This window comes from Anastrepha obliqua, chromosome 4, assembly GCF_027943255.1.
Source record: "Anastrepha obliqua isolate idAnaObli1 chromosome 4, idAnaObli1_1.0, whole genome shotgun sequence".
NCBI lineage: Eukaryota > Metazoa > Arthropoda > Insecta > Diptera > Tephritidae > Anastrepha > Anastrepha obliqua.
In genome coordinates, this window is record NC_072895.1 from 78,075,483 (window position 1) to 78,102,831 (window position 27,349).

The following is a 27,349-nucleotide window of genomic DNA, read 5'->3' on the forward strand; positions in this document are numbered from 1 at the left end:
CACTAGCCATTCGGCTACGGCGGCCGTTAGATTTATTGAGTTTATAATTATTCCTCACGTTAGATTTATTGAGTTTATAATTATTCCTCAAACTAATTTGAACCTGCAACTAGCAAAAATACTGGGTTGTTCAATAAGTTTTGCGGTTCGATAAGAGAGGTCGTTACTTCTAGCTTAATTTTTTGTTTTTTGTTATGTTGGTATACCCTTCTTATTGGCGAATATGAATATTCATTTCAATCTGTCAATTTATTCTTTGTTTACAAGTAATTTGGTATCGACGTGTCACAGTATTTTCTACTATGGAAGAATCGAGTTTCGTGATTTGTGATTTGTGATTGAATTTTTTTTTTGACGGTTTAAAAGCAAAAGAAATTTATGAACGAATGTTAAAAGTGTACAAGGCCTTTTCGCCATCAATGAGCACAGTAGAAAAGGGCTGCTGAATTTATACGTGGTCGTAAAAACATGACGTCGATCCACGTTAAGGACGTCCAAAAACAACAACAACACCAGTAATCATAGAAAAAATACAGGATATCGTATTGGAAAATCGTCGAGTGGTTGAAAGACAATAATTAGAAGCCCTATGCATCTCATTATGCATTGTAAGCCATATTTTGACTGAAGTATTTGCTTTCAAAGGAATAAAAACACATTCGAATGCGATTTTCTCAGCAACATTTAGTGCATTTTCGAGATGAAGTGGATTTAGTGCGTCGATTTATCACAATGTTTGAGTGTGATGAGTGAGTAAAGAGTGGTATGAACCTGGTTCTTCGACTCCGAAATGTGTCCTAAAATCGCCCAAGAATGTGTTTTTTGAGATGCAAAAGGAATTTTGTTTGTGGATTACTTGTAAACTGGTAAAACAATAAATTCTGAATATTTTTGTAATCTTTTAGACCAGCTAAAGGAAAAAAAGGCCAGTTTGCAAAAGAAAAATAAAATGTTTTTCATCAGGAAAATGCACCGTGTCACAAGAGCATTTTGACTATGGCTAAAATCCATAAATTAAAGTTCGAATTGTTTGAGCATCCACCGTATTTACCAATTTTAGCCCCTAGCGACTTCGATTTACTTCCAGACTTAAAAAAATGCATGCGTGGAGAGAGTTTTCATCAAATGATGAGGTCATAACAGCAGCTGTGGAAGTGTATTTTGCAAGCCTTTTAGTTTCTCACTTCAGGGATAGAATCCATAAATTGGAATCACGTTGGAACAAGCGTATTGATGTTCAGGGAGACTGTACTGAATAATAAAGTGCATTTCAAACCATAAAATTGTATTTTTCTTATAGAACGGCAAGACTTATTGAATAACTTAGTATTTCTTTAAAAATAATTCAATCGAAGGCTATTAAAAACTTTAAAAACCCGTTTAATACAAAAAATTACAGTTTCTACCAAACGCTCTATAATTTTTTGGAATTTTTAATTAAAAAAGCTTGAAATTACTTTCGACATATGTTCAGGTGTACACAAATGCAATAACATTTTTTTGGATTTTTGAGTATCCAGTGCTTGTCATATCACTACAAATATGCGCCGGGTATGCCCGAACTTAAAAACTCTTTAATTGTTTCATATTAACATTTGGTGGTCCGGTGGACGAATGTGTAACTGTCAGAGAATTTCACTTAAAAGCGTATAGCATTAATTTTTAAAGACCGCAAAGACAGCTTATAATTGCCGAATTATTATCTAAATTATTACACAGATTTTCTAGTTAAATTTTTGCTCTCGTTTGGCACAAGTAATATACCTCCGGCACACAAACTACACTCAAGCAATGTATTACATTTTCCAGGTTGTTTTAGTATATGCAGACTAGTGATGAAATCCGAGTGTACATGCGTATATATGTATCAAGGCTTCTCCTTATAAAAAAATTCTTAAAAATTAAATGAAACTAAATAGTTATGGGAGGGCTCATTTGATTATAGCAGGGATTAATCGAACTTAAGGATGCTTTTTCAAATTGTTGTTAATCACATAATCTTTTAGCATTAAAATTCTTTTTTCCTATCACTGTCTGCAATCATAATTTTATGAAAATTCTAGAATATTGAACGGAAGTTATTTAATTTGATTTCTAAAATACCTGAAAATATATTATCGTTATTTGGTTTGTAGGAAAATTGCTAAGTAGCAGTCTCAATAAAAGATTAATAGATAAGAGATTGTGCGTGAGTACCATTCGGAATTCAGAGAGAGAACGTAGGTTCGAATGTCGGTGAAACACCAAAATTAAAAGAAAAAGAAAAACATTTTTTCTAATAGCGGTCTCCCCTCGGCAGGCAATGGCAAACCTCCGAGTGTATTTCTGCCATGAAAACGATCCTCTTAAAAATATCTGCCGTTCGGAGTCGGCTTGAAACTGTAGGCCCCTCCATTTGTAGAACAACATCAAGACGCACACCACAAATAGGTGGAGGAGCTCGGCCAAACACCCAAAAATGGTGTACGCGCCAATTATTTATTTATTTTTTTTTTTAATAATATTTTCCACGGATGCGCTGAGACCGTACCTATGCATGAATATAATGGAAATTATTCAATGTGGAAAGTCAGATTAATACTCACTGTTTGATCTTTGAAAAATTGATCTTTTGGTTGAAAATTTGTATTTGTTTTCCTCCCAAAGATTATTACATCTTTTGGTCAACTATTGAAGTTCAGTGGCTCTATTTTACTAATGGGTTGTTATACTTTCGAGAAGCTCCTCTTATTTTCTCATCACTAAAGTTTATTCATTTGGTTTCTTCGAAGTCAATGTCTACATTGAACTTATTGCTCTTTCAATTGTCAAGGAAGATCTTTGTATTGCAGTATTCCTGTGGGTTATTGATCTGGTGTAAATCCATTGTTTATTCGCACTGGCGTACACCATACAAACGAAGATAATTGATTACAGATATGTACGAGTACATACACCATAAATTGTTCTTCCAAAATAAACTGAAGCAGTTTATCGAATATATAAATACAAGCGCAAAAATATATATGCATACGTCCAGCAACTGCAATGCGTGCAAAATTGGCGCAGTGGCGTCACACTTTCACTTATTTTTTTAGTTTCTGGGCGCGAATCATAGACTCATTCAAGCGCACCTTCCAAGCCCACGGAGAAACAGACTTACAAGTATTATATTACTTCTCAGTACATAAATACATTACTTGACCATTAGCAAATCTGCTTGTATGCTAGTATATTTTTTATGTATGCTAGATATTATTTAGACGGTTTGTTGGCCTGTCCAACAGCTCGTCTAGTTTTTGTTCGTCTGGTGCGCAATGCACTTTTTACTTGCTGTCTGCCTGGCTGGCTAATATTATACATCGCTTCTCCGCCCACCTGCTGCAATTTGATGAAGTTGGTGCCGTTGGATGGACGCATTCACTTTGGCCAGATTAGTTTTAGTAAAGCGTATCAAGAAAGTAGAGGTACATACACGTGCGTATACATGTATGTGGATACATTTATCTATTGCAAAACGAGAGTTAGAGTATTTTTATAATCACATGTACCAAATATTCACGTAATTTCACAGCACATTGCACATTTGGAAAATATATTACTTCATTGAATTTTGCTTTAGCGAGTTTCTTAAAAATTGCTTACTATAATTAAATTAATAATAATTGAAGGAGTGAAGGAATTAAAGTAAATAAATTTTAAATTTTCAGATGAAAATGTTATAATTGTATGAAAGAAAACGTCTAAGCTGCAGCAATTTGCTTAATTGTATTAACACTTTAGAGAGACTCCAAAAGCGGTCAGTATAGTACAGGGGTGGCCAAACGGTCGATCGCGACTATTAGTCCAGTCGATCGTGGCAAGTCAAAAAAATATAAATACAATATATTATACATACGTGGAACAGACTGCGCAACACTGCTGCACGCATTAAAGGTGGTAAACTATCGACACTATCGATGGTTGAGCACTATCGAATCATTTTAACACAATGCATAGTAAATATCAAGCTGACTTTCCACCTAACAGCAAAATAAGAAAGAGTAAATTGCAAGCATTAAAATCGCAGATAAAAGGCCAAGAAAACATGTTTTCTGGGTCTATTGAGCAAAGTAAAGCTGCGACTGAAGCTTCTTTCCAAGTAAGCTATAGAATTGCACAAAAGTGCAAACCTTTTTCCGATGGAGAATACATCAAGGAAATTTTTGAAGCACAGTCAGATTCGCTGTTCGTTAATTTCAAAAACAAAAACGAAATTAAAAAAGCTATTCATGGTTTACAGCTATCTCGAAATACTGTGATGCGCCGAATAGAAACAATAAGTAAGGATATAAACGAACAGCTACAAAAAGATATCGTCCGCTGCGTTGCTTTTTCGCTACAACTTGACGAGTCAACAGATATCACTGATACTGCACAATTACTTATTTTTATTCGGATGGTCTTTGAAGATTTCTCGACGAAAGAAGAACTGCTAAGTATGATTTCCTTAAAAGGAAAAACTCGTGGCCTTGATATATTCACGGAATTCAAAGTATATATAATATTAGCCGGATTAAGCTACCTTTGTATAAACTCGTATCAATGACAACAGATGGGGCTCCTGCAATGACAGGTATTCATAATGGTTTTATTGCTCTTTGTCACAAAGAGGAAGATTTTCCAGACTTCATTAGCTACCACTGCATAATTCATCAACAAGTACTTGCTAGTAAGATTGTAAATTCCATTAAAGGAAAATCTCTTCAAAGGCGGCTTTTTAAACAGCAATTAGATGAGAAGGAACCAGATTTAGCATTACACACTGACGTAAGGTGGTTGAGTCGAAGCAAGTTTTTGCAAAGATTTCAGGATCTTTTGGACGAAATAATAAAATTTCTTGAAGAGAGGGGTGATGAATGTCAGCAATTGCGTGATTTAGACTGGCAATGTGATTTAGCATTTTTAGCAGATTTTACTGGAAAACTGAGTATATTAAATCTGGAACTACAAGGCAAGAATAAAACAGTAACAGAAATGATGAGTTCTATTGCAGCATTTCAAAGTCAAGCAGCGTCTATGATAATTGACATCGAAAAGAGAAAAATTCAATAATTTGTAAACATCAAGGATTATGTTGAGAAACATACTACTTACAATTTCATTCCTGACAAGTACACGGCAAAAATTAAGGCAGTGGTATCAGACTTCGAAATTCGCTTTAGTGATTTCAAAATTGAGAAGTTGGTCGAATTCATCAGTTATCCGTTTAATAATTCCATTGATCATAGTGATATCTATGAAATAGCTACAAAATTTGCAGATACATTTCGAGTGGACCACATGATACTTCAAAACGAAATTATAACTCTGCGCTGCGACATATTTCTAAACGCAAGATCATTCTCAGGTCTAGATTTCTGGGCAGTGGTTTCCAACGAAAAATATCCAAATTTTAAGAAATATGTTGAACAACTGCATTCGTGTTTTGGTTCAACATATTTATGTGAGTCAACATTTTCGTCCTTAAAACAAACAAAAAATAAACATCGTTCTCGCTTGACAGACGCTCATACATTGGACTCTTTAAGGTTGGCAATTTCCAACTACAAACCTGATTTTGCTAATCTAGTAGAAGATGGTCAGACCCAATGCTCACACGAATGCTCAACAAAATAAGTAGTTTTTTAGAGTAATTTTTATGTTTTTCTTCTTAATAAAATAAAAAGACTACATAATTGTGTACTGAACTATGCTGTTTTATTAAGATTTTCAAGAAGTATGTAATTGGTAGATCCCACAGGGTGTCGTCAGTGAACAGTAGATCTTGGGTCTAATCAAGTTGGCCATCCCTGGTATAGTAGAAATACAACTACACACCATTCGTTGTAAAGCAAATATTTTCCCATAGTGTTCATGAGGCAGCATGGAAAAGTGGAATTTTCTATTAGAGGTCTTCGGGACCTCAAAATTCCTTTTTCTGATAAATTCACATAAGCGATATCACGTCAAAAGGAGATTGTGAAGGTAAGAGTAACAGCGTCTTTACCTATTCGCAGAGGTATTCATCATCAACTTCGTTGGCCATTAGCAAGAAACTAACCACGACTTCTTCCCTAAGTTTTTCACTGCGACTACCACATAGTAGAATTGTTAATATATAATACATTTATTTCTCGATTTAGTAAGTATATATTTGTGGCCGCGTTGCCGAATGGGTTGGTGCGTGACTACCATTCGGAATTCACAGAGAGAACCTTGGTTCGAATCTCGGTGAAACACCAAAATTAAGAAAAACATTTTTCTAATAGCGGTCGCCCCTCGGCAGGCAATGGCAAACCTCCGAGTGTATTTCTGCCGAGTGTATTCCGGCTTAAAACAGTAGGTCCCTCTATTTTGGAACAACGTCAAGACGCACACCACAAAGAGGAGGAGGAGCTCGGCCAAACACCCAAAAAGGTGTACGCGCCAATTATATATAGGTATAAAGGGTCCGCCATATAACTTTACGGAATTAAAAATGCTATAAAAAAGAAACTACTGAATATTTTTCCAACCTGTTTTTTTATTTTGAAGTACAATCCTTCCGGTTAATGATGAAACACAACTTCATTCATATGGCTGCCTCGGCTAGCCATGCACCATCCCATACGATCGGTCCGATTTTTCAACACATTTTCGATTGTATGCGGCTGTATTTCAGCTATGACATGTATCGTGTATGTTGGTCTTCAGTGCATCAGCAAGACGCCAGGTTCGAGTTGGAAGCTACCCACAGTTCATGGCGCATTTAGTTGCCGCCGTAGTGGCCTTGACTGATTCTGTCGAGGAAAAAGATTTCGACATATCTTGCTCACAAAGATAGAGGATCAATAGGAGCTTGGAAGCTGCAATTGATCCTGAAGTTTAAGGTTGCGAAAGTGCCGCATGCTTCTGCAAAACTGCACGACATTTCAGTCGTGTAAAAAGAAATCAGGGTTGCTCAGTCTGATCAAGTCCAAAACTACCGTAATATCGGTAGGCATTTCCAAAACCAAGGCTCTGGATATGGGTCGATTGGAACATTTGCCCGAAACACCACATTCAGACGCGATCTCGCAGACTTATACGTATGTATCAATCTTCCGTACACACACTTCAATATTTTGACGCGCCTGATTTACACATCGCCTGGACAGGCCCCTGATCTGAGGGGATTTCCCCTTATTCCGCAAATAACATTTTAATTACCAGGCTCCACTTTTGTTGTGGAATTGATTACAGCTTGGTCACCTCTTTGGCCCCAGGTTTGTCCTCGAAAGGGGAAAACGTTTTCCTTCGCTATGATTGAGGTCTCCTCCTACTATTCGTCCACATCTCGGATACAATGACAGAACCGCTAACTTGTGTGAGGAAATAGCTAATCCTGCTTTCCGAAGGCAGGTATGTAGCAAACCTGCTTTCGAGATAGCTAACTTTTCTCATGACGTTCTCTCTGCACCTAGAATCATTGGTTGTGTCATCACCAGCTTGTCTTGAAATATGGTTAGTGTGGATACTCGAGGGACCGGTATGGTGTGCCACCTGGTTAGAGGCTCGTTTGCCCCATGCTGATTGGTTGAATTTTATGATCATGTCCATAATGGTTTGCGTTCTTAGACCTAGCAAACGCGGCTGATCTGAATGAAATATGGGGAAGCGGGGGTGTCGGCTATAGCAGTATATCATTCTACCTCCCCAGAGGCCCAGTATTAGGAGACCACCAATCGAATGCAGCTGGATATCCATGATTACAAACCAACCAATAGGCATGGTCGCGCGAAACACCCAATGACTTTGCTGCATACAGGCTACGCTTGATAAAAAGGCCAAGGTTATGTTTACTTTAAGTCGATTGCAGTTTAATGTCCTAGGCCAGCCATTAATCCAAAAAAGTTTGGTGTCTTCAAGTCGCGTGATCTTGGAGTCCAATTCACGTCACCTCCGCGAGAGATAATCATATCCTCCAATTGCTAATTATAGAGTTTTTGCATTCATATTTGGCAGGTACTATCAAAACAAAAGACTGCCTACATCGATTCGTCTGTATTGGAAAACCCTATGCCCGCATTTCTTTATTCACACAATGTAAACAAGCGAAATACTTGAGTTTGGCATAGGTATAACTGTATATGTACCATGCCATGGATGTAAATTTCAGGCGAATATGAAAATAAGCCAATAATATATTTGCGACGTGACTTTAATGGCAAGTATTTAGAGGTTCTTCTTTATGTTGTGCTTCAAAAGTTATGTCGTTATGCATAAAATACATACATAAAGCATTTATTTAAACAGGCGTATATAGGTATATGTATGTTTGTGAATAAGCGAAATAAACTTGGTATGCTTTTTGACATTGAATTGCTGATTGAATTTAATTTGTTCACACTATCGAAGGTTTTACCGAAAATATTGTACAAAATAAATCATTAAGTACACAGATAGAAGCAGTTAAGAAGGCTTTGGCGTAATATACTCATAGGTGGGCACTTAGCAGTAACAGTAAAAATGCAGTAAATATAATATTTTACTGATATTGCAATTTAATTTTCATTACCAGTAAACTTTTACTGATTACTGAAAAAAATTTGCAGTAAAAATATTTTTTTACTGATTACTGAAAAAAATTGCAGTAAAAATATTTTTTTACTGACTACTGAAAAAAAATTGCAGTAAAAATATTTTTTTACTGATTACTGAAAAAAATTGCAGTAGAAATATTTTTTTACTGATTACTGAAAAAAAATTGCAGTAAAAATATTATTTTACTGATTACTGAAAAAAATTGCAGTAAAAATATTTTTTTACTGATTACTGAAAAAAATTGCAGTAAAAATATTTTTTTACTGATTACTGAAAAAAATTGCAGTTTTTGCCTTTTGGACCGATTTACAATTCCAGCGAATGAAAACAACCGTTCTACAGGTGCAGATGACGGTAATGGGGTATTATATTTAGCCTGATAATTATTTAGGCAACTTGTTGTTTCTTCTCGTTCGGCCAGGTATAAGAGCGTTTCTTGAAGATAATTTTCCGAGTCAGTGGAACCACATTGTATGCTAATATCTATTTAAGTAAATATAGTATGCATAAAACAAATATTTAATTGAAAAGCAAGTGTAAAAAGTTTACCATTACTTTCATCCCCGAAGTCGAACAATGTTTTTTGAGGTGGTTGAGGTAGAATACGAGTTTTGGCACAGGCTACTTTTCCATACTTGACCACTCTTTCTATGTTGTATAGATATGTGTAGCGTGCAATAAATATTTATTGGCCTGTTTTTCTCTTTGCATATTCATCCAATTCTTTTGTTTGGATTGTACGACAGTTACAGTTAGGGGGTTATTATTTTGTTAATATATTTAGGAAAATAAGAGAAACCAAAAAAAAGAAAGAATTATTGAGTACATAAATGATTGAATTTCGTGATGAGAGTGTATTACATTTTGACTTCCCATAAACAGTAAATATTATACTGATAATGCAAATCAAATTACATTATCAGTAATTTTTTTGCAATTTTTTTCAGTAATCAGTAAAAAAATATTTTTACTGCAATTTTTTTCAGTAATCAGTAAAAAAATATTTTTACTGCAATTTTTTCAGTAATCAGTAAAAAAATATTTTTACTGCAATTTTTTTCAGTAATCAGTAAAAGTTTACTGGTAATGAAAATTAAGCTTCATTATCAGTAAAATTTTACTGATTACTGCTTTTTGTAATGTAGTAAATTTATAATGCAGTGTGCCCACCTATGAATATACTATACCATATATGCATACATGCATACCTACATACATGCGTATGTGCACCTGTTAAGTTATTACATGCGCATACCGAGACATTTTTTTCTTAATAAATTATAAAATAATATAATTTTTAAGATAAGTGGATCAGAACGAAATTTGTAAATACAATGAAAAAAAGTAAATGGATATCAAGATTTCGTTTTGTTGCAGTGATTTTTTTTATATTTTTTCAATACATAATAAGGTTTCGGAAAAACTAAACTGACAAAATTATTGGAAATAATCACATTTTATACTTAATGCTCTTAAGCTGTCTGGCCATTGTACCAGGTACGGTTACATACGGAAGACGCTGCGCATTAAGAGAGATGCACTTGAGATTCTCCAAATTTCTGGGTCAAACTTTGCATGCCATAATCTGAAACTCCGACTCCGACTGTTTGTGGTCGCGAAGTTGTAAACCTGACAGGGTTGGGAGTTTATGGACTACCACTGTCCACTATATCTTCTGAAGAGGTAGTAATAGGTAATAAAACCTAAAATATTCCGCCGTAATCATTTTTAAGCCGAGTTGAACTGAATTTGTATTGGAATAAAACATGCTTGCAAAAAACAAAAAACATTTGAGGAGCCACTATTTTGATGGAGCTAATGGTTCGCCATCGTTCTGCAGGGATACCAAATTGAGCCAAGTGACGGGTATACAATTTCCTGTTTTGCTATCAAAAGGGAGTATGCCGATCTTGAGTTTCCTGGTCGGCTTCTTTTCAATCACAATTGAATTTTTGGTTTGTTGTGTTTAGTCAAATTTGTTTGTACTTGCAATACTGAATTGGAGAAAGCCTTAATGATGCTAAGATATCAGAGGGAAGAAGAAAACTCAGATTGTACTGAGTTAGAGCGAAACCTACCGCCCGTTTAAGAGCATTCCTTGTGATAATCGATTAAGAAAGTCAGAACACTGATAACATAGGCAGATTGCCAAGCCATCGCATCTACTGCGTACGGCATAAATATAAGAATATACGTCAGCTAAGTGTAGACCCCAACACCGCGCCGACTAACAGTTTTAGACAAAGAACCAAAAGCCTTCATCTGAATCTGGCTCCGAGATAACCTGAGCACTTTAAGTTCATTGGGAAAAAACATTTTTTTTTTTTGTTTAAATTGAGTTTTTTCTGCATCAATATTTTCTGTTTTCTCAAAGAGATTGTTCGGCATCTGAAAGTACTATTCCAAAAATCTTCATGTGCCTCCGAGATCACAACAATCTTTATTTATATATATATATATTGTCGCGTAAACCCTTTTTGGGTGTTTGGCCGAGCTCCTCCTCGTATTTGTGGTGTGCGTCTTGATGTTGTTCCACAAATTCAGGGACCTACAGGGATCCTTATGAGGATCTTTTTCATGGCAGAAATACACTCGGAGGTTTGCCATTGCCTGCCGAGGGGCGACCGCTATTAGAAAAATGGTGTTAATTTTGGTGTTTTCATCGAGATTCGAACCAACGTTCTCTCTGTGAATTCCGAATGATAGTCACGCACCAACCCATTCGCCTACGGCGGCCGCCGTATTATTTGGATAACTGAAATTTGGCGAATTCTTTGTATGGACTGCACAGCTTCAGAAAATAGGGAACAACCACATACCAGGAGATTTCTGGAAGACAAGTAAGGAAAAATATTTCAGCAGATATTATTTTCTTCTTGAAAATTGTGACTTTTTCATCATGCGAGTCGCATTAACCAGTTAACTGTGATTGACGAGTATACTCGTCATGGATAAGTGGCAAAATTTTGTGTATTGACGAGTATACTCGTCATGCGTATAAATTAGTGACCATTGGCTATTTAAATTACAATTTTTGAGAAAAACAACACATATTCTCAAATTTCAAGATGTTTAGAATATTTTGAGGCTATGCCGGAATAAAACAAACAAATAGAAAATATAAACAGTTTGAGATGATGTCATGCTTTCCCGTATGCACTGGTTGAAAAAGTTCACCAGTTCGCATAATGAATTTATTTATGTGCGATGATAACATTTTTCAGATGTTAACCTAAAAGGGGCAAAGGCAAAAGTCAAAAATCAGGAAGGAATCCCGATTTGCAAAGTCCCATTATGTATAATACCCTGTTTCGCTGAGTATCACTCTACAGCAAGAATTTGAATTCTTACTTTTATATGTATAATATTTAATTGAATTTATTGCGTTTTTAGTTTAATATGTATGTAATATTATATATGCTTATTTAACCAAAGAAGCAAAGAAAATAAATTTTTTAATTTTATAAAATTAACCCATCTTTTTTATCCAATATCTTACCAGCGCAACTTACTCTGTGATTGACGAATATACTCGTCATAGCTCAATTCTGGCGACACAAAACTGTGCGCACTTTTAAATGGGAGCGCCACAGTTAACTGGTTAATATAATTTAAAAGGAACTTATTAATATTTTATTGCCGCGAATAATTCCTTTTAAGATAGAAATTGAAATCTTAAAATTAAACTTCTGCCCAGAAAAATTTTAGCGCGGAAAGTAAAAATCTTGGAATGCTTAATAGGCTTTGTGGAGGCAGACTGCGATGAGCCAAGTAGCTGACTCAAAATATATGCATGCTTACTTGACAATTCGTTTAAATTTCAGTCCAAACGACTTTTCTACTGCAGGCGTAAAGCGAAAGCGTTTGAATCCAGACATAGTACCAACACAGCGAACTCAAAAGTTGAAAATCAGTAAGAAGTGTAATGGATAATTGAGCGGAGTTGGGTAAAGCTATCTGTATATTGCCACATATTTATAATGTTGAAAAAGAGGTTGTCTGTAAAGTCGGTTTACTGACGATAGTTTAACGTGATAACGTCATAAGAAAATACTGATTGAATGGTTGCATTTTTCAAAAGAAAATTTTAATTTTATTTGTTTGATAGATATTTTGTATGAATATAGAGAATAAGTTAACATTAACAATACACAACACAACACAACACAACATAACATAACATAACATAACATAACATAACATAACATAACATAACATAACATAACATAACATAACATAACATAACATAACATAACATAACATAATATAACATAACATAACATAACATAATATAACATAACATAACATAACATAACATAACATAACATAACATAACATAACATAACATAACATAACATAACATAACAAAACATAACATAACATAACATAACATAACATAACATAACATAACATAACATAACATAACATAACATAACATAACATAACATAACATAACATAACATAACATAACATAACATAACATAACATAACATAACATAACATAACATAACATAACATAACATAACATAACATAACATAACATAACATAACATAACATAACATAACATAACATAACATAAACCATTCACCAACAGCTTTCATTTGATACCCATATTGTACATACACGTCCGAAGGTTACCCGGGTCCACGTTTTGACCTATATCTCGAGACCCTATCTACCAATAGGTATTCAAACTATACGGAAATCATCATCAATACCTACTTAACAATGTGTGTAAGTTTGGTTTAATTCGGTTCAAAGACACGGCGGGTTCACGTTTTGGCATATATTTTGAGACCCTAGTCATCAATAGGTATGAAAATTACCCCGTATTAAAACACTTATCAACAGCTTTCATTTGATATCCATATTGTACAAACACATTCTAGGGTCCTCTGGACTAAAGCATTCACCAACAGCTTCCATTTGATACCCATATTGTACATACACATCCGAAGGTTACCCGGGTCCACGTTTTGACCTATATCTCGAGCCCTCGGTCCAGTAGTTTTGAGCCTATTCATTACAAACAAACAAAGTTTTCCTCTTTATAATATTAGTATAGACAACATATCTTATAAGGTATATGGTAAATATTAAAATACATTTTTTCCTTCATATATAATAAAAAAATTTATAATTATAACATTAAAACAACAGGTATTATTAACAAACTTGGTTTTATTTTAAATTCTTCAAGTGAATCAAATTAATAATAATCAATAAGAAGGCATATGCAAATACAAATACGTGAATTTATATATGTACATATGCGCATATACATACATATATACGCTCCCTTAAGTAGGAGAGAGCAAGATGTCGAACGTTGCCGTTCGTTTGCTTTGTTTGCTTTGTCGTTCGTTCCGCGCTTTCGCTTGCAGTTCATGCAATGCAATGAGCAAGGTAACGACAAATGAGCAAGGTAACGGCAGTGAGCAAGGTAACTACATATGAGCAAGGTAACACTAATGAGCAAGGTAACACTAAATAGCAAGGTAACACTAATGAGCAAGGTAACACTAAAGAGCAAGGTAACACTAAAGAGCAAGGTAACACTAATGAGCAAGGTAACTACATATGAGCAAGGTAACACTAAAGAGCAAGGTAACACTAATGAGCAAGGTAACACTAATGAGCAAGGTAACACTAAATAGCAAGGTAACACTAATGAGCAAGGTAACTGCATATGAGCAAGGTAACACTAAAGAGCAAGGTAACACTAAAGAGCAAGGTAACACTAATGAGCAAGGTAACTACATATGAGCAAGGTAACACTAAAGAGCAAGGTAACACTAAAGAGCAAGGTAACACTAATGAGCAAGGTAACTACATATGAGCAAGGTAACACTAAAGAGCAAGGTAACACTAATGAGCAAGGTAACACTAATGAGCAAGGTAACACTAAATAGCAAGGTAACACTAATGAGCAAGGTAACTGCATATGAGCAAGGTAACACTAAAGAGCAAGGTAACACTAATGAGCAAGGTAACTGCATATGAGCAAGGTAACACTAAATAGCAAGGTAACACTAATGAGCAAGGTAACTGCATATGAGCAAGGTAACACTAAAGAGCAAGGTAACACTAAATAGCAAGGTAACACTAATGAGCAAGGTAACTGCATATGAGCAAGGTAACACTAATGAGCAAGGTAACGACACATTTTTTCGTGCGTGCAGCCTGTTAAATCGAATTATAAGACGTTATCACGTCAAAATTATTATTGGTCGATCTCAGTTGCAAAGTGTGATCGAAAAATTTTACAAAATGGCGGCATTGGAGACATTTTTGTAATGTGGTTTCTCTTGAAGGAGCTCCGCGGCACGCAGCATAGAGGGTGCAAATTTTAATCTGGAACAAAGAAATATTTTTTTTCTTAATCTAGATAAGCATAGCTAGAGAAACACGTAGGGGATTTAAAAAATATTTATTTTTGTGGAATTAGCAAGCATTTGAAGGAAAAAACTTTATTTTGGACTAAAAAAACGGCACTTAAATAATTATAACAATCGTTTAAATTAATCTATCGAAAATCCCCTACGCTCTTCTCTTAAGAAGGTTATTATACAGACGTAGTGAAAAACCTGATTGTTTGAGTTATGCTGCGTGCCAATTTCAGAAAACGTGTTTTGAGAAAAACGCGTTTAAAGTTTGGAAATTTGGAGAAGTCGTTAGGTAGCAGTCACTAACGCTTGGTTAAAAGCTTAAAATATTTATGAAATAGACTTCGGTAACGTATAAAACTTTTGACGTGATAACGTCTTATAATTCGATTTAACAGGCTGCACGCACGAAAAAATGTGTCGTTACCTTGCTCATTACTGTTCATATGTAGTTACCTTGCTCATTGCCGTTACCTTGCTCATATTAGTGTTACCTTGCTCATTACTGTTCATATGTAGTTACCTTGCTCATATTAGTGTTACCTTGCTCATTGCCGTTACCTTGCTCATATTAGTGTTACCTTGCTCATTAGTGTTACCTTGCTCATATTAGTGTTACCTTGCTCATTGCCGTTACCTTGCTCATTGCATTGAATGAACTGCAAGCGAAAGGGCGGAACGAACGACAAAGCAAACAAAGCAAACGAACGGCAACGTTCGATATCTTGCTCTCTCCTACTTAAGTGAGCGTATATATGTATGTATGTATATGCGCAAATGTACATATATAAATTCACGTATTTGTATTTGCATATGCCTTCTTATTGATTATTATTAATTTGATTCACTTGAAGAATTTAAAATAAAACCAAGTTTGTTAATAATACCTGTTGTTTTAATGTTATAATTATAAATTTTTTTATTATATATGAAGGAAAAAATGTATGGTAATATTTACCATATACCTTATAAGATATGTTGTCTATACTAATATTATAAAGAGAAAAACTTTGTTTGTTTGTAATGAATAGGCTCAAAACTACTGGACCGAGGGCTCGAGATATAGGTCAAAACGTGGACCCGGGTAACCTTCGGATGTGTATGTACAATATGGGTATCAAATGGAAGCTGTTGGTGAATGCTTTAATCCAGAGTATGTTTCATGCTGCTCCGTGACTAGGGTCTCGAGATAGACACCAAAACGTGGACCCTAGAATGTGTTTGTACAATATGGATATCAAATTGAAGCTGTTGGTGAATGCTTTAGTACAGAGTATTTTTCATGCCGCTCCGTGACTGGGGTCTCGAGATATAGGTCAAAACGTGGACCCGGGTAACCTTTGGTTGTGTATGTACAATATAGGTATCAAATGAAAGCTGTTTATAAGTGCTTTAATACGGGGTAGTTTTCATACCTATTGATGACTAGGGTCTCGAAATATATGCCAAAACGTGGACCCGCCGTGTCTTTGAACCGAATTAAACCAAACTTACACACATTGTTAAGTAGGTATTGAAGATGATTTCCGTATAGTTTGAATACCTATTGGTAGATAGGGTCTCAAGATATAGGTGAAAACGTGGACCCGGGTAACCTTCGGACGTGTATGTACAATATGGGTATCAAATGAAAACTGTTGGTGAATGCTTTTGTACAGAGTATTTTTCATGCCGCTCCGTGACTGGGGTCTCGAGATATAGGTCAAAACGTGGACCCGGGTAACCTTTGGTTGTGTATGTACAATATGGGTATCAAATGAAAGCTGTTGATAAGTGCTTTAATACGGGGTAATTTGTTATGTTATGTAATGTAATGTAATGTTATGTTATGGTATGTTATGTTATGTTATGTTATGTTATGTTATGTTATGTTATGTTATGTTATGTTATGTTATGTTATGTTATGTTATGGTATGTTATGTTATGTTATGTTATGTTATGTTATGTTATGTTATGTTATGTTATGTTATGTTATGTTATGTTATGTTATGTTATGTTATGTTATGTTATGTTATGTTTGTTATGTTATGTTATGTTATTTTATGTTATGTTATGTTATGGTATGTTATGTTATGTTATGTTATGTTATGTTATGTTATGTTATGTTATGTTATGTTATGTTATGTTATGTTATGTTATGTTATGTTATGTTATGTTATGTTATGTTATGTTTTGTTATATTATGTTATGTTATGTTGTGTTAATGTGAACTCATTCTCTATATCCATACAAATTATCTATCAAACAAATAAAATTCAAATTTTCTTTTGAAAAATGCAACCATTCAATCAATATTTTCTTATGACGTTATCACGTTAAACTATCGTCAGTAAACCGACTTTACAGACATCCTCTTTTTGTTCTGTATTTTAAAACGTTCAAAGAATTTTTGAAGCTTATAAAAAAAAAATCAATTTTTTGAAATTTCTACAGTGGTGTTACCCCTTAAGAGAACTAGAAAACAAATTAAGGTTGATCTTCACTCGAGGCCAAATAACAGTGAAGTCATAAGTTCTGCTATCGCCCTAATTGCTAGACCTAGGGCATACAGGCATCTCTTAAAAAAAGACTTTCCACTGTCCTCCACCTCGAAGCTTAACGACTGGGTCTGAACAGTGCCGCTTGAAGACAGTTGTTTTCAGAGATTGGATGGTCATGAATAGGTCAAAAGCGGGGAAAGTTGATCAAACCAAAGGCAGAATGTTTAAATGGTATACAACTTTCGGAAAGTGTATTTTTAGAAATTAACGGAAACACGATTAGCAGCTTAAAAATGTCTGTGATGTAAGGACTTTCCAATAACAGGTGTTACAGGAGAATGGATTGCGCTATCGAGAGATGATTAACAATTTTTTATGGCCGGAATTGGATGGTATTGATCTGGACAACGTTTATTTTCAACAAGAAGGCGCTACGTGTCACACAAGCAACGAAACCATTGATCTTTTACGGGAAAAGTTTCCGGACCGTGTTATCTCTCGAAGAAGTGATCACAATTGTCCACCGAGATCTTGTGATTTAACACCTTGTGAATTTTTTTTTGGAGCCACATGAAAGAGAAGGTCAACCCCAAGACCTCAAAGATGGAATTCGTGAGGCTATCGAGGACATAGGGCAGCTACTTAGCAATTCGGTTATGGAAAATTTCATGAAAAGGATGTCGTCATGTAAGAGTGGTCGTGGTGGTTATTTGCCTGATGTTATTTTCCTCTATTAACGGTATACCTTCTTCCTTATAATGAAATAAACATCCGATAATTTATATTAAAAAAAAAGATTTTTTCTTTGATTATCAAAATAACACTCTTATTAGATAACCCTATACCCAATTGGCATATGTAGATGCAAAAAGGTTGTTGTTCAAAAGTGGGATTCATTTTCGAATCAAACATTTTAACAAAGTTTTGAAGCAAAAGCAAACCAAAACAAAACTTATAAAATAACTACGTAAGCTAGTGATTTTTACTTCAAACGTGATTTTTGTATCCTTTCACATCAAGGTGAATCTATTAAATGTGGTATCGGTAAATCAGCTAAATTATTTTTTTCTTTCGCCGTGTCCATGTGGCTGTCAGTCCAGAATGAAACAAGGCGAATTCATTTTTTCTTACTTCTATTTACTTTGCCAATACTTTGCTTTGACAATCAAACGTACAAAACATTGTTATTGCGCCATTGAATGCGCCTTGTTTTACATAATTCAATTATTAAAAGGTTTCATTTAAAAAGGTAAAGAAAGTGTAAAAAAATTAATAAGTATTAAAAATTAAATGGTAACCAATTGCAAGCGATTTAAAATATTTAAATATAAATAACATATTATATTCTATGGACAAAGTAAATATATTTGGCACATATAAATATTTATTTGTATTAATAAATATTTGGTACAAACAGAAGTTATTAGCAAAATTCCCTGCAACAAAAATTAATTAATTTAGTTCAAGAATTATATTTCGAGAATTAATTTTTAAATTTAAAACCGAAAAATCTGAAACTATTATGGGTCATAATGACCTCAGCAAAATAGGTTTATAATGAATATTTTCATGGAAGAAATGAATTCATCATAAATTTTATTGACCAAAAAGAAACTTTGAACATACTTACACCTTACTTTAATGCAGAACTATCATAGGTATGCTAACAGGTCACAATCTATTGGCTGCACATGCGTACAAGCTAGGGATTGCTAACATGGTCAAACGCAGAAAATGCAGAGAGGATGTTGAGGAGACTTTAGAACACCTTCTGTGCGTTTGTCCGACATTATCAAAAACGCGACTAAGATGCCTGGGAGCCCCACTGTTTGAGGGTCTGGAAGACGTCTCAAAAGCGGAGCTCCCAGCCCTACTTAGATTCGCCAAAAGCGCTGACATCCTACATGATGTCTACTTTAGGTATTCATAGAGGTCGGTCTCCATCTGGTATCGCTAGGGACCAAAAGGTCTATGCGCGGCTTATTGCTAACCAAGCTAACCTATACACCTTACTTTACTACGCTTTTCCTACGTAGGCTTGGAATTTCGAATTTTTTTTATTTGTGTAATTTTTTAATTAATTGATGCATCGATCGCGTCAGGAATATCCAATGCTAGCTCTTGACATGAATTCCTTCATGATCACCACCTCATCCGTTTACACGTTGTCATGAGTGACAAAACATAAGGTGTTGCGGTCTGTGATCAATTACATGTTGCTTAATGCATCATTCTTGGTAAATTAGGTATTTTTAAAGTAACTTGGTAAGTACTTCCGCAACCTATATTTGAAATGCATCGGTCTCTGATGGTCTAAAAGTCCTTTTGGGCGCCCTAATGACTCAATGATATTCTTAATTAAGCGGTATGTTGTTGCTCTAAACACACCATTTTGAAAATTAAATATTTTTCTACAACTATTTTTTGCCTCCCTTTTCTCAAGATTTCTGGAGCTAGCAACCCAGTGTCTTGCTAAGGGCGCCGATTCGTCCAGAGGGAACGAGAAAGCTGGTTACTGAGCGAACCTTTTATTTATTATTGAGAATCTTATCACTGATTGAAACATCATATAAAATTCTTAGACACGTTTACCTCATTTGCTTTTCATGAGGAAGTAAACTACAGGGTGGGCCATATAGCGTTTGCTTTTTGAACCACCAATTTTTTTGAGAATGGTAACACAAATGACATGTCAAATGTGTTCATAATTTACTTAAAGGCTTGACATTTACGAAATGAGACGCTCTACGCTTGAACCAAATTGGGAAATATTGAAAACCTATTTTTAAAGTGGTGAGTCTTCTTCTTCTTTTCTGATTTTCACATCGGTGGCTACGTCAATAAGCAAAATTGTCGAATTTGGGCTCAGAAAATCCACACGCTACTGGAGAGAAGCAAATGCATCCACAACAAGTCACTGTTTGGCGTGGTTTTTGGTCTGGCGGCATCATCGGGCCATTTTTTTTCGAAAATGAGCGAGGAGCCGCAGTTACAGTAAATGGCGAGCGTTACTGTGACATGCTCAACGAGTTGTTTCCAAAAATGTAAGAGGATGACATGGACGACATTTGGTTTCAACAGGACGGTGCAACTTGTCACACTGCCAAAGTTACACTCGGACTTTTGGCTACGGGTTTTGAAAACCGATTAATCAGCCGAAATTCCGATATCAAATGGCCGCCTCTGAGCTGTGATTTAAGCCCGTTGGACTATTTTTTGTGGGGACCGTTAAGGACAAATGCTATGCGAATCATCCAGAGACGAGTGATGCTTTTAAACACGAAATCGAAGTTGCCATTCATGAAATTGGAGCCCAAATAATCGAAAATGTGCTTAAAAATTGGGTTGATCGAATGGCCTACTGTAAAGCCAGTCGTGGCAGTCATTTGAACGATATTATTTTTCATTCATAAATGACAATATTCAATCTTCAAAATAAAAAACAAAAGTTTGAAAAAATATTGATTAGTTTATTTTTTATAGCCGATTAAAAAAAGTTTACATGGCCCACCCTATAACAACACATACGAATTGTCAAAAAGGCATGGCTCACTGTGAGTTTATTCTCTCACAAAAACGAAAGCTCGTAAAAAGCTCGAAAGCTTATAAAAAATCAACGATATTTTTGGCGTACATCAACCTTGCACTTTATTCTATCAAAATACAATGTGAAGTTTTTTATATTTTCGAAAATTTTCTATAAATTTTGATTAAAAAGCGTTAAATTTTGAAGAATATTTGTTGCATTTTTACATATCTACGAAAAGTTTGAACTCGGATTTATACATATGTATATTCGCTATTCGTAGGAGAATGAAAAAAAACTATTAAAATTAAATTAAAAAAAAGAAAATTTTCAAAACTTGTTCATAAGTTCTAGTGCTATAATTATTTCGCCAGTGTATATCAAATCTAACGTTTCATATCCTTATGTTTGTATATGTCTGGTATTTCCTTTAGAGAGCTATGGACCATTCCACATAAATCAATGAGGTGATTCTTTTTCGATCATGATGTTAATCGTGTCATTCGCATTGTTTTGATTGCATACGAGTATACGCTCCAAACTGAGGCATTTCCACAAGTATTACGTCTGAGTCGCACACACCTATAAAGCTATGAAGCAACAACTAAAAACAATAAGTGAGTAAGTGTTTATTATCAGTCGAGTTTATGTGGCACCAAAATAGCAAATAACGAAAAATAACAGGTTGGGTGACTGGCTAAGTCGTAGCCGTTACAACGCAACATCCGGCAAATCGATGCGGCCCGTTAAGAGTTAGTGCGAGTATAGCCATCTTCGACAACTGGTTATGCCGACGACGGAAGTTTTGTAGCGTCAATGCATGCACTTTCGTGTTTGATACTCTTCGCCGCAAAGAGGAATGAATTCAAATCCATATTAAGCAGGCGGAAGGCTCTTTTTTTGCATAACTGTGATTTCTGTCTTGATGCAAAAATGGCTAAATATTGTTCAATGAGCTCAACAAGTGAACGAAGTGGCGGCAACAAGGCTTGTGGCAGAGTACAACAAACAATCGTCGTGAAGAAGAACGTCAAAACGTTTCATGCCTACAAGTTGACAGTTATACTAGCCAACAATCCCAAGCCCGTTATTGCTGATAACTACCGCAACTTGTCTCGAATGCAACATTTTATGAAACAGTTTTTCTTTGAACCGCCAGCTATTTTGTTTCTTTTGGAAAATGCAGCCATTCGGCAATTACGTTTTAAAAAAAGTGGTGCTGAGTGAGCACATGGCAAACTTGAACTTGATTTATAAAATGAAAAGATTAGTTTACTTGCATTTCCGGCAATATATGTATATCTACATATACATACGTACATATACTTATATGCATGCACATAAATAATAGAAAAATGTATCTGATGATTTTGACTTGCCCAGCAGGAAGATAATAAGGGTATGACGGATTTATTGTACGTAATCGTCCCTGTGTGCTTTGGATTTGTTCTATAAATAGAGCGCCCAATAGTTTTATGCCTTCGAACGACAGTTGGGTTAAAAAAAAGTAGACGATTTGCCAAAGGACGCCACTTTTTAAAAACACTTTTTCTACTATTTCGATATTTTCTGTCAACAATCGAACTCAGGTCGATATATCGCAAACAAACATAGTTAGCTACGGCGGGCCCAAACTCAGGGGACACGTCTCATTTTCTTAAAATCTTTACTGCCATTGAGCTTAAACATCCGCAAAAACTAATTAGCCGTACACATGAAACAATATTGGAAAATATTGTAATCTTATTTGCGCTTCTTGGGAAATGAAGCTCCCAATAGATCTGAAATACGGAAGTTTGTGTAACACATTTATGAAACTGGTTTGGAGGTGGCAGCTTACACGGCAGAGCGTTGTACAGTGTCACGAGTGCGGCGATAATTATAAAAATTCAACATTCACTAGACCCAAAAGTTTATTTGTAATAAAATTGATTGTATAGGCTGCATAAGGTATTTGAGGACAACTTGGAAGTACAAATAATTGGCTTTTATTTCGAACAAAATCTATTGGAACTTCACAAATTTTTTACCCAACATTAACTTATTATACCTTCTGCTCAAATATGAATGAGACGTTATCAATAAAACGGTCCGCGGATGACATATGGCAAAAATAATTTTTTTTTTTTTTTGGTAGGACTGTTATAAGCTTACATGGCAAATTTCAGCGTGATATGTCACATAGTTCGTTTTCTGTGCTACTGTAAACAAGTCAAGCTCGAGTGCGTTCTTCGAAATCTCTTTTATGACTTCAATTGTCTCAAAATGTTTTCCACGGAGCGGCAACTTGAGCTTGGGAAACAGGAAAAAGTCACATGGAGCCATATCAGGCGAATACGGTGCTTGCGGAACGATATTAACATTATTTTTGTTCAAATAATCGCGAACAAGACGTGATGTATGAGCTGGTGCATTATCGTGATGCAAGAACCATGACTTGTTGTCCCACAATTCCTTCCTTTTAAGACGAATGTTCTCGCGCAAACGCTTTAAAACGTCTAAATAATATTCAGCGTTAACCGATTTTGCGATTTGTGCGATTTTCAAGCACAATTTCCTTTACTTTTCCGATGTTTTCGTCATTTACTGATGTTGGTGGACGACGTTCATGAGTCAAGTTTTCAACCGATGTACGGCCCTCTTTGAACGATTTGTACCACTGGAAAACACGTGCACGCGATAGAGCAGAGTCCCCATAGGTTGTCTGCAACATTTTTAAGGCGTCTGAAGCCGAAATTTTGTTGGAATAACAAAATTTCAAACAAATTCTTTGTTCAACTTGAATTTCCATCGTTAAATTCGAAGAACACACTCGAGCTTGACTTGTTTACAGTAGCACAGAAAACAAACTATGTGACATATCACACTGAAATTTGCCATGTAAGCTTATAACAGTCCTACCAAAAAAAAAAAATTTATTTTTGCCATATGTCATCCGCGGACCGTTTTATTGATAACGTCTCGTTCATATTTGAGCAGAAGTTATATCTATAAAATCATTCAATAAAATTTCCATGACCTGCAATAAACTCATCGAGCCAGGTCCGGCAACAATTACATGCCCGAATCAAATTCTTTTTATTCATATTGACCATAACGGTATTAATTGCAGCTTTCAAGGAAGAAATGGTGTTATGAGAATGCTTATTGGTTTCACGTTCAACTGCACCCCACTCGTAGTTATTCAGGGGATTAAAGTCTTGGGAGTTAGGCGTCCATAAGTTCGGAGTTATGTGGTCATGGGAATTTTTAGCCGCCCAATCTTGCATCTCCATCGTTCTGTATGCAGGAGCAGTCTTGCTGAAAGATGTATCGGCTGTCACCGCGTACAATATCAATTGAGGGTTTCTCTAGAACCTCGATATATTCATCAGAATTATACGAAACCCTTGAGTAAATAAGTATGACGTCAGACTAAAACTATAACATCTCAGACGCCTCAGGGTGTTTAATTTTGTTTAGAAGGCGTTTAGATTGGATAACTCGCTGTTTTTGTATGCGCTACGACATAAATAGTCTTCTGCGAATAACGTAATATTTATTTCGGAGATCGAAGATGACTTTGAAGGGGCCTCGTCAATGCATAAATTCTGCAGATCTGACAGGGTCAGAGTGTTCCAGATGCCTTCATTTCTCGGCGAATCTTATGAACTAACAAATGGGCGCGCTAAATAAACTTAGAGAATTTTAAATCGGTGTGATTTGCATTTCTTTAATTAAGTTGTAGTTATCCATGCCTTATCTGAAAAAGAGTGAAAAGAAAGATAATGGTTTCGGGAAGTTATAGCCACATATATGCACTCTGCATTTCATTATACCGCTGATACACCGTTGGAGTACCGTTACTTTAAGAACATCTGCTTTTTCACACGTGTGCTGCTTTTCATTTAAACTTTTGGGCAATTTCAAAGATTATTATATAAAATTATAAAAAAATTTATTATATGAAATTATATTTTGAATATATAAAATAAATGTGGCAGACAAGATGGAATTCTGAACGGTATGGTAAATGGACAGCGATTAATATCCAATTTAAAAAAGTAAGTAGAAAGAAATCACGGCGAAGTTAATTAACACCTCAGTTTTTGCGGCGAATGCGAAAGGTGAACCTATCAAATTGCATTTACGGAGATACTGAACACGATGATGCGGAGCACACCTTCTTCAAATGTGAGAGGTGGAACATAAAGGGAACAACTCTGCAACGAGCTATTGGTGTATTCACACCTGAAGAAATAATCGAGGAAATGATGATAGGCGAAGAAAAGTGGAATGCCGTCGCAAATTTCGTTGAGGATTATCCGAAAAAAGGAGATGTGAAATGGAAACTTATTCTGGAAAAATCTGATGTATTTTGAATCACTGTGCGTTGTATGCGATAGATAAGACGAGCGATTCCATGTCTATTGATCCAAGTATCATGCACATTGTCGTCAATAAAATAAATAAATAAATGAAAAAAAAAATATTATGATTCTGAGTTTTATTCAATTTGAACCCTTTGGTATAGAGCTTTTTTTAATGAAATATCTGCCATGCTTTCTAATATGCTAATATTGCTTACGTTTTTTTTATAATTTTTTGTGTTAAAATCTGTACGTATACTTTTTAAGAACACTTTCTTATTTTTTTCATTTAAGCGCCGCAAGTATATTTATATTGATATACAGTAGATTCTGTTTTTATGCGGTTTTGAAATAGTGCATTTTTTTTTTAATTAAAAAATGCATGTCGACCTATCGGGAATTGTACATATAAACAAGATTCTAAACAAGCTAAGCAAAAACTCATCACAGATTATATCAAAAATGCTAACCCTACAAGTATGGAACCGCCTGCATCACAATCCAGATCAGACGTGTACATTTCCTCAAGTGACGGAAGTGATTTTATGCCAAATCCTAAACGGATGCGCAACATGTGGGTATTGTCTGATTCTATTTCTGACGTAAATTTATTTTTCGATTCTGACGTTTCTTAAATAAAGTTGTAATTTTCAAAAATACAATATTTTGTTTATGCGATTTTATTTAATTGTTTCAGATTCATGCGGTCTATGGAACGTATCTATAGTCATAATATGGGACTAGTATTTAGATTTATGCGGTTTTTAGCACTTTTGAAACGTATCCATAGTTTTACTATAGAACTGGTAGCTTTTTTTATGCTGTTTCTTGCGGAACGTATATACCGCATCAAAACAGAATCTACTGTACATATATTTTCTTTAGCCAGCCAATAAATACACTGTTTCTCATAAAAGCAAAGCTCAAGTGTAGATGGTGGTCCCTACATTCTGCTTTTATACTAATTTTTTTTTAATACCTATGTCTTGCTATGCAGGGCTATAGCTATAGAATAAAATTTTAATCAGATTTTTTCACTCAATTATAACAACAAATACTTAGCGCTGGCAATGAGTTTGCAACTCGCACGGATGAAGACAAAATAGCATTAACTTTTGTAGTATACTCACTGTTGCCTTGTTAACATGGCTCTTTGTTAATGTTGAATTAATTTTGTTGTTACATTTGTTCCAATTGTTCCAATTGTAAGAGACTTTTTCATCGCCTCTGCCAACTTCTTAATATCGTGGGATCTGTGTCACCAAAATGATTTGCTCCGCCTAAAATACAGAAAAAAAAAACAAAATATTGTGCGCACTAAGGTGTTCCTTTTCGTGATATTATTGAATGTTTAGACCAGAGTAAACTTTTGAAACACTTTGTAAATTTATGAAATAAATGTCTACATAGAGTATTACTGTTTCATTTTTTAATAAAGTATTTAAACCTTGTGATTTTCAATGAACGAAATATAACAGTGTTCCACATGATGGTAATAATAATGAGATGGCGCCTATCGTGGTACCGTTACTTTGCGCTCAGCGAATTCGACTATGAGTTACATCGTTTTAGCACCAGCATGGCCAGATTATCATTTTCGTAACTTGATTTAGCATTTTTTTTCTTTCTTCATGACATTTTTCTATCCTGTTCTAATTAAAAGTAATGTTTATAATTTTGTAAAATATACATTTTTTTTTAATTAGTTCAATAATTCACTCAGTTTTATTTAGCTTAATTTTATTTAATACCTGATAGCATTGCCCGCGATTGCAGTTGCTGTTGGTGTTCTTCCGCTTTCAGCAGTCAAATCTCTCTCTCGCTACTGCAGTGTTGCCTAGCTTTGGCTATAAAAACGCACTAAAATGCCCATTTAAAGAAAATAAAATACCAATATTTTATTGAATTACTTAAAGAACTTTGTTAGCGTTACAAATTGTTTTTAAAATGTGCGCTTTTTTAAATAAATGTGTTATGGTTATGTACAATTTAATTTATTAGTTTTTTTTGCTAAGCGAAATTCTTTTGTTAAGGGAACGACTTTT

At 35.0% G+C, this 27,349-nt stretch overlaps 1 protein-coding gene across 1 annotated transcript in view; it reads right to left on the bottom strand.

Moving 5' to 3' along the window:
* LOC129246020 (uncharacterized) overlaps nucleotides 1-26,574 on the bottom strand; it is a 64,878-nt gene extending 38,304 nt beyond the window's left edge. The window contains exon 1 of the mRNA XM_054884513.1: nucleotides 26,435-26,574. The gene's annotated coding sequence lies outside the window, so the exon portion shown is untranslated. The remainder of the gene's footprint in view (nucleotides 1-26,434) is intronic.
* Nucleotides 26,575-27,349: the final 775 nt, after the last annotated feature.